General features: G+C 33.4%; 1 protein-coding gene across 7 annotated transcripts in view; it reads left to right on the top strand.

Annotated features, from left to right (window-relative positions):
• Positions 1 to 15,945, top strand: part of LOC144474200 (cysteine-rich secretory protein 3) — a 224,041-nt gene that overhangs the window by 46,612 nt on the left and 161,484 nt on the right. Inside the window, exon 1 of one of the 7 annotated variants that reach the window (XM_078188847.1) lies at positions 5,723 to 5,815. The exons of the other annotated variants lie outside the window; for them this stretch is intronic. The gene's annotated coding sequence lies outside the window, so the exon portion shown is untranslated. Of the gene's footprint in view, positions 1 to 5,722; positions 5,816 to 15,945 lie in introns of those variants that run through there. 7 annotated transcript variants of the gene reach the window in all.

The following is a 15,945-nucleotide window of genomic DNA, read 5'->3' as shown; positions in this document are numbered from 1 at the left end:
TGAGTCAACCAGTAGTGCACGAAGCCCTGTTACGTTCATTGATCAGGGTCAGCTGAGCTTGCCCCTCAATGGCCATTGGGTTTTGTTAATAACTTGTTAACGATGCTTCGAAGAAAATTTTTGTAAATGAAAAAGTTACTTCAAATTACCTCGAGAACACTCAATTCTGGACTGTTGGACATTTCTGACACATCCTGTATAATCATGTTTTATATCTCATTTATTGAACTTTACGATAAGTGCATAAAATACATTCTTAACATACATTTGATGCATGTTCGCTTGCATTGATCGCTTTGGATAAATGTTAGATAAATATGTCTTTGCTATATTATTGGAAATTTGGAAATATTTTGGTAATGGATATTACCCAAAGATAGTTCAATTTTATGCAATAAAAAAATGTATTTTATTTTTTGTAAATGCTTTAATATAATGTAGAACATTGCGTACGTTGCGTTTCCTATATTTCACTTCTATAGTTTTAACATAACTCATAAAAATGCAGGTAAAAGCTTAGACCAGTTTGAAGACCAGGCTAAAACATAAAGGGCCATATGGTCACTGAAAAATAAAATCAACCGGAGCAGATCTCAAGAAAGACTTTATCAGAGAATACAATGAAAACTATGTATCTAAAACTGTACTTACCGAAGCTTTGTAGTTGGAAATAGACTTTCAGAAGCTTGACAATTGGTAATACGTTTGTAAAAGCATTATGTTTAAGAATGCATTTATAAAATCTCCATGTTTGCGAATGCAGAAAACTGTGTTCAAACATTCGAGGAATTCTTAACCTGTTTTAGGCGATTCATGCGCCAATAATGTTTTCGAGTCTACTTTCACTGCGGCAGAATTATTCTCCTGTTTTTATACGTATTTCCATTCTTGTTGCAATTGCAATAATCATATTGTTGGGATACGTGGCAACCCATGTTCGGGCCGCATTTCCGGCTTTCTTCCCCTGTTTTGTGATCCTGTAAATTGGTCGCAGCATGCTTGCATGTAGGTCCATTGAATTTTATGAATATTGTTACCGCACGACGGTTTACAATTCCCGTCATCCAGAAGGCAGCTTTGGTCTGTTGCTTTTGGGACAGGAATTCGCGGACGACCTGTCTGCTGCACCATTTTTAAATACACATGGAAATGTATAGTTACCGTGCACCGTGCTCGTGCAGATATTAGTGTGTTTTGTAGAGCAAACTATACTCCGGCAAATATTAATACTTTTCCGGAACGTACGTCGGTGACCTTTAATTTCTGTTACGTTGACGGCTCAGTTAATTCGTAAAGTGAATTTGTAACATATTCAACCTTGTAGATATTATATAAACACTTTCTTAATTAACACAGTTACAGAAAAGAAACCTGAAGTCTCGTGTAACTATGAAAGAAAACTGAAATCTATGTAACTAATTGTACTATGTTGGAGATATATTTTACCGATAACGTGTTTAATATTTTATATTTTTAATATTCATATTTTATTTGTTGAATATATATTGTACATTATTCATTTATTAAAAGTGGTACGTGTCAATGCTTATAAATGGGAGTGTACATGAAGTATTCAAATTTAAAGAAATGACATTGGAAGCAATCAAAGAATTTTTTGACAAATAAAGTAAAAAAAGAATTGTATTATAATAAAACTTATCAACGGGAATGACATTTTTTAAAACAATGATTTACCTGACACAAACATTTTATTTACGTTTCTCGTAATTTATAGCGAGCGTAATTGCTGTTTCCTTATCCGAAGTTAAAGAATTATCAGCAATAATGTCAGGAAAGATTTTCGCTATCACGCGCAATATGTATACGACATTCCGCCGTATAAATCTTTAAACTTCTTTCGCTGTCTGGCCAGATGTTGTTTCAGCACACGCGAGAAGTTAATTAGCTTTTAGGTTGTTCCACTTGTCCCAGAGAAAATACTGCCAACTACCGAGCTGAATGCGGTATCTGAAATTTGGCGAGATGAAACGTTATTGTCGTAGAAGTGACTTCAAGCTTTCTATCAGAACATCTGTAATCAAACTTTTGCAACCACGACTTCGTAATTGACATTATTCTCGAGATATGTCTATGTGTGCAAAAAAGGAAAAACATTATTTCCTCTGGAATTTCACACCATAGGAAGGCATGATCGTTATGATGCATAATTATCATACATAAATTTCACGTTATACGAAAGTTCAAATTAGATGGGACATTTTGCGCAGTTCATGGTTTCCAACAATTATTGCACATCTGTCTGTACAAATTTTTATTTTATGTGAACGAATTGTAATTAACAGAATAATTAACGAATAATATTTCGTAAAATAATTAACGAATAGTAATTCAAAAAATAATTGACGAATAATAATTATGAAAATAAGAAATGAATAATAATTAACATAGTAATAATGATTACGAAAAAGCTGAAGAAGTTAAATGTAACTACGTAAAGACATTAGAAGAATTCGCTGATATTGTTCGGAGAGAATACATTTAATTTCTCTTGCTTGTAATTTACTCAAATAATTCATATTTTATTTAATTATCCCAATCTGCTAATGATCAACACGTTAAAAAATTCGAACCACAATTTGTTCCTCTAAAAAACTCTGAATTCACTTGAAAATAGATAGACGCCGACTATAGAAATAATAAAAAGCGTATTAATTTTTCCTGCATATTGAAATAAATATATTACTTGAAAAATTATAGTAAATGTCTCTCTCTCTCAAAACCAGTCACTTCCGCGATGTTTACTCCACGTTCGCCTGTACGCTGTACGAAGACGTCGGATGAAAAATATTTCCCATCGTAACTCCAAGTTTCCGCAGCAGAAACGATACCCGATAAAAATAACACGTGTCCGACGTTACACGTCGCCCGACTCCGTTGTAAAATGTTAACGAAAATCGCGCGGAGACATCGAAACCGACCGGCCTGCAGCCGTTGTTTTCTTAGTCGGTGCGCCATCGAGAATAATTTCGAAATTCATTATGACCGAGGGTGGGCCGTGCTCGCCTAACGTAATTATCTCGTAAGCTGGGAGAACAGCTGCCTCGCTCTTGGAGAATCGAATTTTACGCAGAAAACTGCGCGCGAAACGTAATTACACACGTCGGCCGACAGAATTGAATTTCGCCGGCGAGCTAAGTAACGGAAGTAATCCGATGCGTATCGCTTTTTTTCAGTAACGCGATCAAAGTTTCCCGATACTTGGCGTTTGTTGCAGACAGTTATTGGACGTGGAAAAAATTACTGGGAGAGCTTGCAGCTTCATTTATCATCCCGATTATCGGAGATTACCGGTCGTTGTCGCCGGACGTCGCCGGAGCTTTGGCAACGGGGATTAGAATTTCTCGTTGTGGCTGCGCGAGGCCGTGAACTTACATATTACCGATTTCTTGTGTCTTGCAAAACCGCGGGTACGCGTCTAATCAGCACGCTGTGCAAAATGAACTAGGGAGAACTGCCATGAATGGGGCACTTTTGTTTAGAAGAACATAATAAAAGAGAAATTGAACTACCTACTCAATTCTAATTCGAAGCTCTTGACAGATCAGTTGTTTTCCTATAAGAGTGCATAGTGAAAGTGCATTTTGTGCAATTAATGAATTGGTTGTACCGAACGACACAGGGTAGCAAGGTAAAGTAATATTGCTACTAACCTTGTAAGTACTGTTTCTTCATTCATCGAGTACATATAATAATTATATAGTAATCTTAAATTACATAAATCTTTTTCGCATTTTAGTTAATATCAGATTTTGAACTACGATGAAAAGCAATTCTTTCGATAAAAAGAGTCTGAAATTTTGCAAAAAATGGAAGTATCTTAAAAATTAATGACAACTTTCTCTGTTGTAAAAATTGCAGAACCCATATAACCCGTAGCGAAACCCATCGTTCCAAGCTTTGGATACATAGAATCGTGTTTAAACAAGCAAAGACAAATAAATGGAATTCAATTTGTAACTCTATGAAGTATACAGAGTGTTACATAATATATTCGAGGCTCCGTTCTCGAGAAAAAGTAGGTTAAAAAAATAATCGGTAGTATTGAGCGAGAATGAAGGGATACGTCTGACCATGGCGCACCGATTCTACTTTCTCGTCCTACAAGCCACGTGAACTTGACGCATCTTCTAACTCAGTTTTCTCGCAAAACGAAGTGTTAAGACGCGATATACGATTGTTTCGTCCCGTCTTTGCGTTTGGGTTTAGGCCACGGCCACTTTGGTTATTGTCATGTTTTAGAATCGATTTTTAATGTTTATTTAATGATTTAATTACTTTACGACACTGGTACGGTTGAATAGTACCAGATGACATACCTGGGAAGGCTATCGTGGCCGTACCGTCCTCCTAGCAGTCGACGTGACCTAAACCCGTGTAGGACACAAAGGGGGCTCGGCAGCTTTGTTTCTTACAATTTTTAAAGGATACAGCGGACGTCATTGTCAACGACGTCACGACTTTTTAGCGTTAGGATGCCGAACCAATCCCCATCGGACCATTTGATAAGTTTGTGTAACTGGTCGGTCCAATGTCCCTCTATTTTTGTAAATTCCTTGTGGAGGGGTTTTTTACCTCCACGTTTTAGCGGAGCGACAAAACTAAAATCAGAATTCCGTCAACCGTTGATCACACACCACACGTTGTTTTGTACATAGTTGCTTCTTATTAAAATACAAGTATTATATTTGGTGATCAACTGTCTCACATCCTATCTACAACTTTAAATACTTTCGCTGAATATTGGGTTCAGTCGACGAAGACGTACATTGATTGCGCAAATATTACCCGCGAACCTGTACGTACCTTAACACGAAGCCTAAATGAAAAAATGTTATCCTACTTTTTCGACTTATTTTTTGAGGTAGAATGAAACCGATTCGATTGTAACACCAGTTACATGACTCCCTGCATAGAATATTCTAGCTTTGCTTGACACGTTCCGTGCTGAACTGTTTTACATGTAATTATTAATTCTCGTATATATATAATAATGAAACAAACTTATCATGACCCATTCTTTTAATGGAAATTAATTCTGTAGTTCCAAATTCATTGTAAACTATTTTTGTGGCGCACCAAATAAACATGTAAGCATGCGCCATAGGTGGTACATGTGCTACAGGGTAAAAGACACGTAATGTTCCAAATATTTTGTAATATTCTGATTGACAAATTAAATAGACAAGTCATTTTAACTAAGGACTGCAAGTAGAATGGTGCTTACTTGTGCCTACTGTCTACGAAGAAGTTACTCGGATTAATACACGAATAAATTAATTACACGTGTGTCTTCAGTGACATTGAAAATCGTAATTTGTACCTGGAAGCACTTCGAATGCTTTCTACGCGTATATGGAAAAAAAACTGGCGTGGCGGTATTTATTTTAGAACCGACGTTATTCCTAACCAATGGCGAACAAGGGAGCGTTATAACGGAAGCGTTATAAACGTTTATAAAAAGTTTATATCCGTCGAGTCATTGTGTACTCGCGCACTCACGTGTTCGCGGAACAGCTGCTCATAAAAAAATAGAGAAATACATTCATGACTACGGCTGAAGTGTGTTCGTACATTATTTCACGCTTGTTTGTTTTCTTTGCACCTATCGCGGAAGGCGTGCTCCTTAGGGTGAGTAATGCCACGGGAACTGCCTAGCTTTTTGTCGTGAAACGCTAGATAATAAGCAGTATCGTTTGGAGTTCCGCGACGGCGCATCGGTTCGAGACGACTTGATCGCTTGTTTCGTCGGTGTTCGTCAAAAGTGAGGACGTTTTAGTCTGTGACTTTTATTGAGGTAATCAAAATTAATTTCATTTTGCAGCCTTTTTTTATAGAGAAATAGGGAGGAAAATAGCGTGATTTCCATTGAATTAATCGGAATAAAAAAATGTTTTAGCTTCTAAGCGATTCACTGTGCTCGTGACTCCATTTCACGGATTTTCTTGTAATGGAAAATTTAAATGAAAGTTCGCAATATTGCAAGATTTTTGGGGAAAATATATAGACCTGAAATAAAATTACGTTTGTTTTTAATATTTTATGGAAAGAATCTATTTTCAATGATTTTTAACAGTATGAGTATAAATTACTCTTTGTTCATTAGTATCTGGATAATAATAGGATTCAACAATAAATTAATTTTATAATTTGTTGAAATAATTCTCTGATATAATTATGAGATTTTTGTTGTTTGGGACAGGCTTACACCTTTTTTCTCTAAACAAGTTATTTAAATAAGAACCTTCCTTTCGTTATTATTTTCAGCATTATTTCTTTTTGCCAATTCGAAATGAAGGATTAACGAGATACTTTATTAGTTAAAATCGCGTTACCTCGATTGAATCGATACTATTTTTATTTTCAACAGTGCTAACAGTACTAAAACTAACGGTTTGAAATACATTGTTTCAAGTAGGTACTTTTTACTTTCATTTCAAATAAAATTTGCCCAGTTCTGATAGCGCATACTATTATAAATATTTTACCTTACAAACAAACAGAATAAACAAAATTGGACAGATGCATAATGCGTTGAGTCTAATATTTGCATGAACAATTCAACGCTAGCAGTTGCGACCGTCACTTCGAGCAAAGTTCAGTTATCTAGGGTTAGAGGAAAGCTCGGTTTACCCTTTTGCAAAATAAGACGAAGTATAAGTCGAAGGGATCACGAAGAAAATGGCAGAGAGAAGGGATTGGAGGATACGACAAGTAAGGAAGCCTGAAATTTAATTCCGCGGCGGGGATCGTCTCCGTGCGTTCGCGGCTCTCGAGTCATCATAGAGGGATCACCGATCTCTGCTATCCTAGATAGCCCACCTTAGGTTACGCCTTTCCTGATTATCACGATCTTTCACCGCGATTTTTATAATTCCGCGACAGTCTCGTTCCGTGACGTAACCTCCACAACTCGCATCTCTGACTAATCCGCGAATCATTTCTTTTTCTCGCACCTTTCTTCTCCTTCTTCGCGTTTTCGCGCCCTCTCATACCGAGCTTTTTAAATAGAAAATTGCGAGCGTCACGCGACACAAAAATAGTCCCGCAGGATTCTTGATTTAAATTAGCTTCATATCTTATGGTTGTGTACAATGGTAATTCCACAACGTTGGAAAATCTGCACAATTATGGTTTAATTAGGTCGAGGAATTATGTCTGGTCAAGTTTGTTCAATCCTTCGCGGATGAGAAGTATTAAATAGGTCATGGTGGGTGCTTGTTTGTGCGATGAAAAGTCGTTGTTAGCATAATGACGAAGTTGTTGCATGAGATAGAAAAATGTGATAAGACAAGATATCATTTTAATACTTATAGAAACTAGATATATGTATAATCGCTGGATATGTGCTACATGGGAAATATACTTAAGTATATAAAAAAGATAACGTTGCAGATAATAACATGTTTTACTTCAACCGTGTGAGTATATATAATAATGTAATTTATATGAGTATATAATTTATAGTACAACGTGGACCATAGTATATTATAGTATAGAGTGTACATTATAATGTAATTTAAAATATTTCACTTTTTTAAAATATGTTCGTTCAAACTCACAATGCAATTAGAAACGCTTAATTATTAATGTCTGTAGTTGCAAATTAAAGTACTTGTGAAACATACTTTGTAATATAGTGTAATTGTAATTGACTATTACTTTCATTTTTATTTTATTGTCACTTAGTGTTTTTTCAATGTAGCGGTAAAAGTTACTTTGTAACATATTATTTAAAACTTAATTTATCGTGAAACGTTAATATACACATCAAATATAGATATTAATAATTAAATGTCTCCAATTTCATTGTGAGCTTCAACGAATATATTTAAATATTTTAAGAAATATGAAAGCGAAATACAGAATATCGAATAAACCGATTAGTCAGAATAATTGCAAGAGAAGAAATAACTACAGTGTGATATGAAAATACGCACATTTTAATTTCCTGCGAACAATTTCAGATATCTGTGTGAAATTGTCGACGCTTGGCGCTTTGAAAACTCGTTGAGTGAAATTCCCACGATATTATAGTTAGTAGACCACTGGTACAAATAACTTTTATATATTAGTAATTTTCAAAGCTTATAATTTTTGGAATAACGAGCATTTTCCGGAGGGGGGCGATACAGGTGAAAATCGTGCTGGTAATAAATCGATTTGCTTATCGATTCGCCAAATATCTAAACTTATGAATTCTGGTATACAACAACGCAGATTACATAAAGCCGTGTAGAGGGCAAGTCTTTTAGTAGCGAGTCCTTTCAAAATTAAATTCTGGACCGGTCGGTTCGTTACGGAAAAACGTGCCTCGTTTCTCCGGCTATTCCACGCCACCGTTCCTTACCGTCGTTAACACACTTACACGTAGTCGAATCGGTTCTTTAAAGGATTTTCTCCTGTTACCTCGCAACTTGCGTTCCTTAAACTTCGACGTTTTCAGGGCATTAAGGCGCATCGTGTAATTAACTCGTGAATATTCAAATGTATTTCCACGACGAGCTATTTAGTATTTAATGCTCGGCCAATTTTTTCGCTCCGGCAACGTTGAAAATTGAAGAAGTTGCAAATGATCCAGCTATTTTCATTTAAATGCAGCTAAATGTTCCGTCGCGATAGTTGGTAATTTACTATTTGCTTTACTGAGGCACGAGCACACAGTCAAAGTATTACATACTATTCTTTTAACGAATAATATTCGACAATTTACCGAACAATTTTTATAAAGCGATTTATTAAAATAATTGTGTCACTTTAATGAACAATATTTATTTATGGAGAGGAAAATGAGAGTATTATTTTGTCCGTAGTTTCATTGGGTTTTAGTTTACTTTGCAATTGGAATATTAATTCAATGCGTTGATATTGGGTGGATAAGGAAATGTTTCTTTAACAGGTTTGGTCCTACAAATCCTAGAAGGAGTAAATTTATACATTTGTAACAAAAATGGATAGGCAGAAAATAAAATGGTGAAAAAATGAAATTAGACCAGGAATATTGATATGTTCATTCAAACTTATTCAAAGTTATTGAAAATAGAACAAATTGATGTAGGTAATTGTTATTTTCTATAAAACGGTCAAGCCACAATTATTGTCAATAGTACAGTATTGAAAATAATATATTATATATTTCTGTCAATCGTTAAATATTTATTGATATTGCAATATTAGACGAGCCACGAAATTAGCTGTTTTCCGTTTTCCAGTGCTCGACTAGTTTTTGTCACCGAAAAGGGAATTATACGTACTACTTTCCAACAAGAATTCTAATTACCGGAGGCCAAGTAGTTAAAGCGGTGATAGAAAAGAAATTGCAAACAAGAAAGGCTTGCCTGGAAAGTACGAGGTCCCTTAGATCGAGTTCGAGACGTTCGTTCGACGGAGTTTGGCCTTTCATGGAATGCACTTTTAATTAAATGCAGCGGGAACCTCGTACTCTAATGTCCGCGCAAACAAATACCGAGATGCTCGCCCCTAAGTCTATCGACAGTGATTGAAACACGTTCTTCTTGATTTCTTACCTGGCCGTTACTTTTAATTCGTTTTCGTGGATTCTCGTTCGGACGGCGCACAGTGGTCGATTTTTCCTGCAAATGGAGCAAAAAAAACATTACAACTTAAAAACTTGCTTTATTGGCAGATCATACGATGAAACGTATCTTATTGATTTTCGTAAGTGTAATGTAATGTGTAAATTACATCATTTCTGTAATGACGTAATGTCATTATTGATTTCTTTTTTTTTTTTATTAGTAAACCCATGTGGCTTGTTATTAGAAGGTTTGATGTTATACAAAACATGGTTTTATTTAATATTGAGTTTTACGGGCTTCTCGTCAGGTATAACATTTTGTCAATTTAAGATAATAATCATTATATATACAATATATTATATATATAACATATACATATATATTATACAGTCTATGTATGTATGTATTCCTACTTATATTCTTCTGTTTTTACTTCTCTATTGCAACAGTTGTCGCTTTTGTTCCATTATTGTAACATAAAGCGTTCGCGGCTTAAATAATTTTAGATTACTTCAACTTTTAAAATTATTAGTTATTTCAATTTTTTAAATCATTTGCAGTTATTTCGATGTTTTAAATAATCTTCAATTGTTTCACTTCTTTCAGTAATTGGTAAAACTACGTGTATAAAACCTACCAGTTATATGCACTAGTTATATACACTATATGAATCAAACTAAATATAAATTTTCCATTTACAAAACAATCTTTTTCCATTTTGGTTACATTTTATAAGAAATTGTGCGGCACGGCACCCAAGCTTCGCGACGACCCGCGGAGAGTCGATACCGCTTCTAATTTCCCGATATTCGGAACCCTTCTCTCGTTGTCTTCTTGCTGTTGGTCGTCCTTAAAGTGCAGTCGAAGAGGGCAGTCTGCGGAACTGATTGTACGGGGAGTTAATTTCTTTTCGTACCGGGCAGACTGTAATTAAAAGGGATTCGTTATTTCAGCTTCCTGTAATGACATTTTCTTCAAGTTGCGTTTTTCCTGAAGGGAAACTGCTTACTTCCACTTCTGTCTGCTACATTCGGCCCTGGTATAGATTTACTTTGCTAAGGCTCGAGTGAAAGAGTGTATCTTGTTTCGATGTTTTTGATTCTGTTAGGTAACTCGGGATAGCGTTATCTTTTTCATTTTTACGCAGACACTGTGCTCGTGTTTTGGGTTTTTCTAGGGAACAAGAAATAGTGTTACCTCATATTCTGTGTTTGTATTTTTGATATTGTTGGCACATTGATAATAGTGTTGTTCGTTTTGTTTTTTCTACATTCTCTATTCTTATTATCTACTTGTCTACAAAATTAGTAATAGCATTAGTCTATTTTCATGTTATCTATTCTGTTAGGAAACTAGCAATAGTTCTATTTCTTTTATTTTTATACGCTTTCTGTATCGTATTTTCAATTACCTTAGAGAACGATAGTAGCGTCACCTTACATTCTGTTATTGATTCTGTTATAAAACTTGTAATAGTATTACCTATTTTATGGCTGCACACGTTCAGCACTCATAATTTTTATGTTGCTAGTATATTGCCTTTTTTATTGTTGCGCATGTTTTATAATTATATTTTCGATTCTTCTAGAAAACCAGTGATAATGACTCTTTCCTTGTATTTATTTCACATTTGAATGATTACCTGATGGACTTGTTTAATCAGCTTCTAGACCTTAGAATTAATATTCAAATAGCTGTTAGTGAATTCGTGTAATGCATTTTCTCTTATGCGTTAAAGAGAAACGCTTTTTATTATTTTTGAACATTGGTGTATTTAAAAACAAAGATCAAAGCATATTATAATTATGAATTGTAATAATAGAACAATAGGTCATTTGTTGCAATTTAATCCATCAATTTTTGTTTTTATCAGAGGAAATTTAATAGGTTGAATTAATCTAAATAACTTAATAAGTTGTAAGTCTTCTTGACAGAGAGGTTAAAAGTAGACAATTCATAATTTGATTCAATGTCAAAGCAGATTTGCTACTTGAAAACAATCTCAGCACATTATTTTGTATAACGAATTTAGAATAATTGTATCTATGTTTAATTAGCGTTTTAAAAACTTTCCCGTGTAAACTACAATACGTTTAATTCTGCAATAATATCCCGAGATTTCTCGCGATTAAAATGTTCTATAGACTAGTGTTATTCGCGTTATTGTAAACTGCTTAAAAATATGGTACTCCGATAACTTTTATTTCTTTTACGACGAATAATTTAGACTATAATTTGATAGTTTACTTTACTGCGAAATCCAGTATTCCTAAAAGTATCGTTCAATAAGCGTTTAGAAAAATTTTAGTAATATTCCTATATGACATTTTTACCGGGTTAAGCTAAATCATTATATTAAGTTATCGATTAAATCTTTCTCGCTAATATATTACAATTCCATAATTTCATCATTTCTGTGTTAGAGTGAAGAACTCTCAAGTATATTTATATGTATATCATCCTGATAGGATTGTGTAATATTTGAACTTTTTTATTTAAAAAATTAATGAAATATTCTGACAACACGTGCAGTATAAATACATAGATACATTTATATGGTAGTTAATAATATGTTTATTAAGAATTAATATTTTTAATAATATTGCTGTTAATATTGCTATATTTAGTAATATAATTATTAATATTTGAAATTTTTCCAGCGTAAATAGAGAACTGGATGCTAATGAGAATGTTGTCCTGAATGGGACACATATTTTATGGCCATTTGTCACGCAGAGCTGCGTAAATGGGATCACATAAATATCCTCTGTATTTTTATAGGCATATGAAAAATACATATATACCCACTTTTTCATATATCATTTGATACAAGAAAAAAGTGTTCTTCATATTCCCATAAATGCTGGAGATATTTATGATCCCATTTACGGGATCCACTTTATAAAAATACTAAAACGGGAGCAAAAAAGCCATAAAGTCCTGTAGTGTCTATATACAATATTATCAGTCGTAGCAATAATTGTAAGATTGTTTTCAATAGTAAATCTGATTTAGCATTGAATCAAATTATGAGTTGTCCTTTTAATCTTCCTGTCAAAAAGATTTACAACTTATTAATATAATTAAATCAACTCAAACTTTAATTTTTTAGATAAAATCTAAAACAAAAACTAGATAAAATCTAGATAAAAACTAAAACAAAAATTGATGGATTAAATTGCTCTATATGGTCTATTGTTTTATAATCATAATTTATAATTACAATATGCTTTGATCTTTGTTTTTAAATATATCAATGTTCAAAAATAATAAAAGGCGTTTCCCTTTAACTTGTATAAGAGAATTCATTAAAGAATGCATTACATGAATTCACTAACAGCTATTTGAATATTAATTCTGAAGTTTAGAAGCTGATAAAACAAGTCCATCAGGTGATATATTCATTTATAATACCGTGCACTTAATAACACAAAGCAAACCGGATATGTTAAAAAATTAGTTAATCATTCAAATGTGAAATAAATACAAGGAAAAAGTCACTATCACTGGTTTCCTCGAAGAATCGAAAACATAATTATAAATAATAAAACATGCGCAACAATAAAAAAGGCAATATACTAGCAACATAAAAATGATGAGTACTGGACGTGTGCAGCCATATATAATAGATAATACTATTACAAATTTTATAACAGAATCAATAACAAAATGTAAGGTGACGCTACTATCGTTCTCTAAGGTAATTGAAAATACGATATAGAAAGCGTATAAAAATAAAAGAAATAGAACTATTACTAGTTTCCTAACGCTATTACTAATTTTGTAGAAAAATAGATGATACGAATAGAGAGAATGTGAAAAGATAAAAAGGAAAACACTATTTATCAATGTTCGTATATTCGTGAAAAGAAGAACTGGAAGAAACATGGTGGAAAGAAAACATGAGCTGGCTGTAATCTGAATGCTGATTTAATTGAAATGTAATTGAACCATATTTAACGCTAATGCGAGAATACGGGGACACAATAACAGGAACACGCAACGATGTCTAGCGTCTAATGACACGATGTTAACGAGTACTACCGGCTGCTAACTTCAGACTATGCAATTTTATCCTTATATCCATTCGCACGCGTGAAACTCATTCGAATCCTCGTGTTCCTTGCTCCCATGGGTTCAGCGCATTCTCCGAATTGCAATCACCCGATATCCACTCGAAACGGTCACACGAAAATTCTTCCGTTTTATACTCAAGCGTGCATTATTCGCACTTGACGTGTTTGGAAATCTCTCGCTGTAATGGCAGCTCTCTCGTCGAAATCGTTTCCTTGACATTCTCCGCTGTCTAGAAAAAAAGTCGCACAATTGTGAAGGTATCAAACTGTATACTCGTATTGCGATTTCGATACAACACTCAATTTCTACGCATTCAACTTCGGTTACGAAGTTAACGAAATTCTTAGGCAGACGTTGGATTTATATATTATTTAATACTGGAAGCATCGAGTCGTCAGAATGTGTTATTTCTTAATCCTGAATTAAAATAACTTTTAGCACATTGATGAAGTGATACATTTAATGCTTTATTATAGGCATACTTTTCTGATTTTAGTATTTAAATAATTTGTAACTACTTATAACTGGCGCGATAATTTCCTTCACAACTACATTAATTGGCACTTCTACGTCTTTAATAATTTCTGTAATGGATCGAGACTATTATTATTTCATATTTGCTTCTGCGTATCTCCATTCCAAGATTTAATAATAGGAGAATGAAATTATTTCGAGCTAGAAGATATGGATAATATCCATATTTAGTAGATTACGTATAAAATCCATATTGTGAGTCTGGTTCGTTATAGTTCAAGGAGTTGAGAAACATGTACTGTAATAATAGTGTAATTAAACCTTTCTGTTTCCGTAAATTAAGTCTTTAGAAGTCGTCTGTAGAAGTCTTTAGTTCAGAAATCAAAACTTCAAAATAATACATCAAAGATTCAAGTTAACATATTATGTTATATTACAGTTAATATTTTATATATTATATATAAATATAATGTATTGCACATTATTTACATATAGTTTATAATATTTATCTATATAAATACATATTATAATGTTCAATATTGTATATATGATATTTATATATAGTTTCCTACGGTTACGAAATCCGTCAACTTATTTATGTCATAAGTGCATAAAATCCATAGTAGCCTATGGACTGAGAATTTATGATTCTTGTTATGTACAAGACGTAAAGATACTCACATGGAAATAACACAAACAGTTACGCATCATTTATTCCTTTTTTAGAACATTGTATCTTATTCTACAAAATCAGTTTTGTGGTTTTCAACTAGAAAGTATATTCTGTAAGAAATCTCGCAGTCTGTTGAACAGGTTTCCATTGCATCGAAAAGTCTTTCTTTGTAGGATACTTCCTACCGGATGGTGCTATAAAAAAAGGCACGCATCACGTTTACAGCTACAATCGGAAATTGAATTTTGTTTCTGGTAATAAAGATTCTCGTTGCAATAAAACGTTCATTTAACCGCGCATTCATGTTCGGTACATGTTGGAGATAAAGCGTGCATTCGCTCGCAGAAACCTTTACCTGTACTACTTACGGTTCTTTTTATCTCTAAATATGCGTATTTTTCAGCATTCGTATGTATTAACGTGTTAAATATTTCTGTTTTGATTTTATATGTCTCTTATATCTTTACACTGTTTTTTTATACTCGGCCAGCTTATTACTGTTTCCATTATCGCGCATCGTACTACTTCTTCCTCTCTTAATTCGTCCGCGTCTATCTGATTAGAGTACTATAGTGGATTTCAGTGTTCTTTCTTGAACGAATTTTCGTTTTTCTCTTCCAACCAGCGCCAATTTCTTTTCCCGATTTTCTCACATTTTGCTCTTGTAATTAACCTTTAATTGAAGCCTTTTCCTTCCTTTGGTTTATCACTGTTGTTTTTTTGTCATTCTTATACAGTTACATCTTTTATTGTACTCTACGTTTGTAAATAGAGTTTGGTAACTAGTGGAGCAGAAATTATACAAAAAGTATTTTATCATTCAATATGTTTAAAAATTAATTGAATATTAATCATATTTTCTATTTTATTCAAACTATAATAAGACAATTTATACGCTATAACAATTCTTCTATCATTTCACTTTCTCTAAAGCGTGATAAGTATGCTGTATTATTTAATTCATAATCTTTCTAATTACTGGATTTATTTAAATAAATATGAGAACACAATGTAGAAATAAACACGTTCGTACTTATTTAACTACACATTAATCCTCTCTGAACATTCAACAGTAATTAGAAGTAAAATTTCCACGTTAACATTTAAGGGATGATTTCGTATATTAAATGATGGCGCTAAGATAAAAATATAGTTGCTAAACGA

Source organism: Augochlora pura, chromosome 8 (genome assembly GCF_028453695.1).
Source record: "Augochlora pura isolate Apur16 chromosome 8, APUR_v2.2.1, whole genome shotgun sequence".
Classification (NCBI taxonomy): Eukaryota; Metazoa; Arthropoda; class Insecta; order Hymenoptera; family Halictidae; genus Augochlora; species Augochlora pura.
This window is presented reverse-complemented; position numbering and strand designations above follow the sequence as displayed.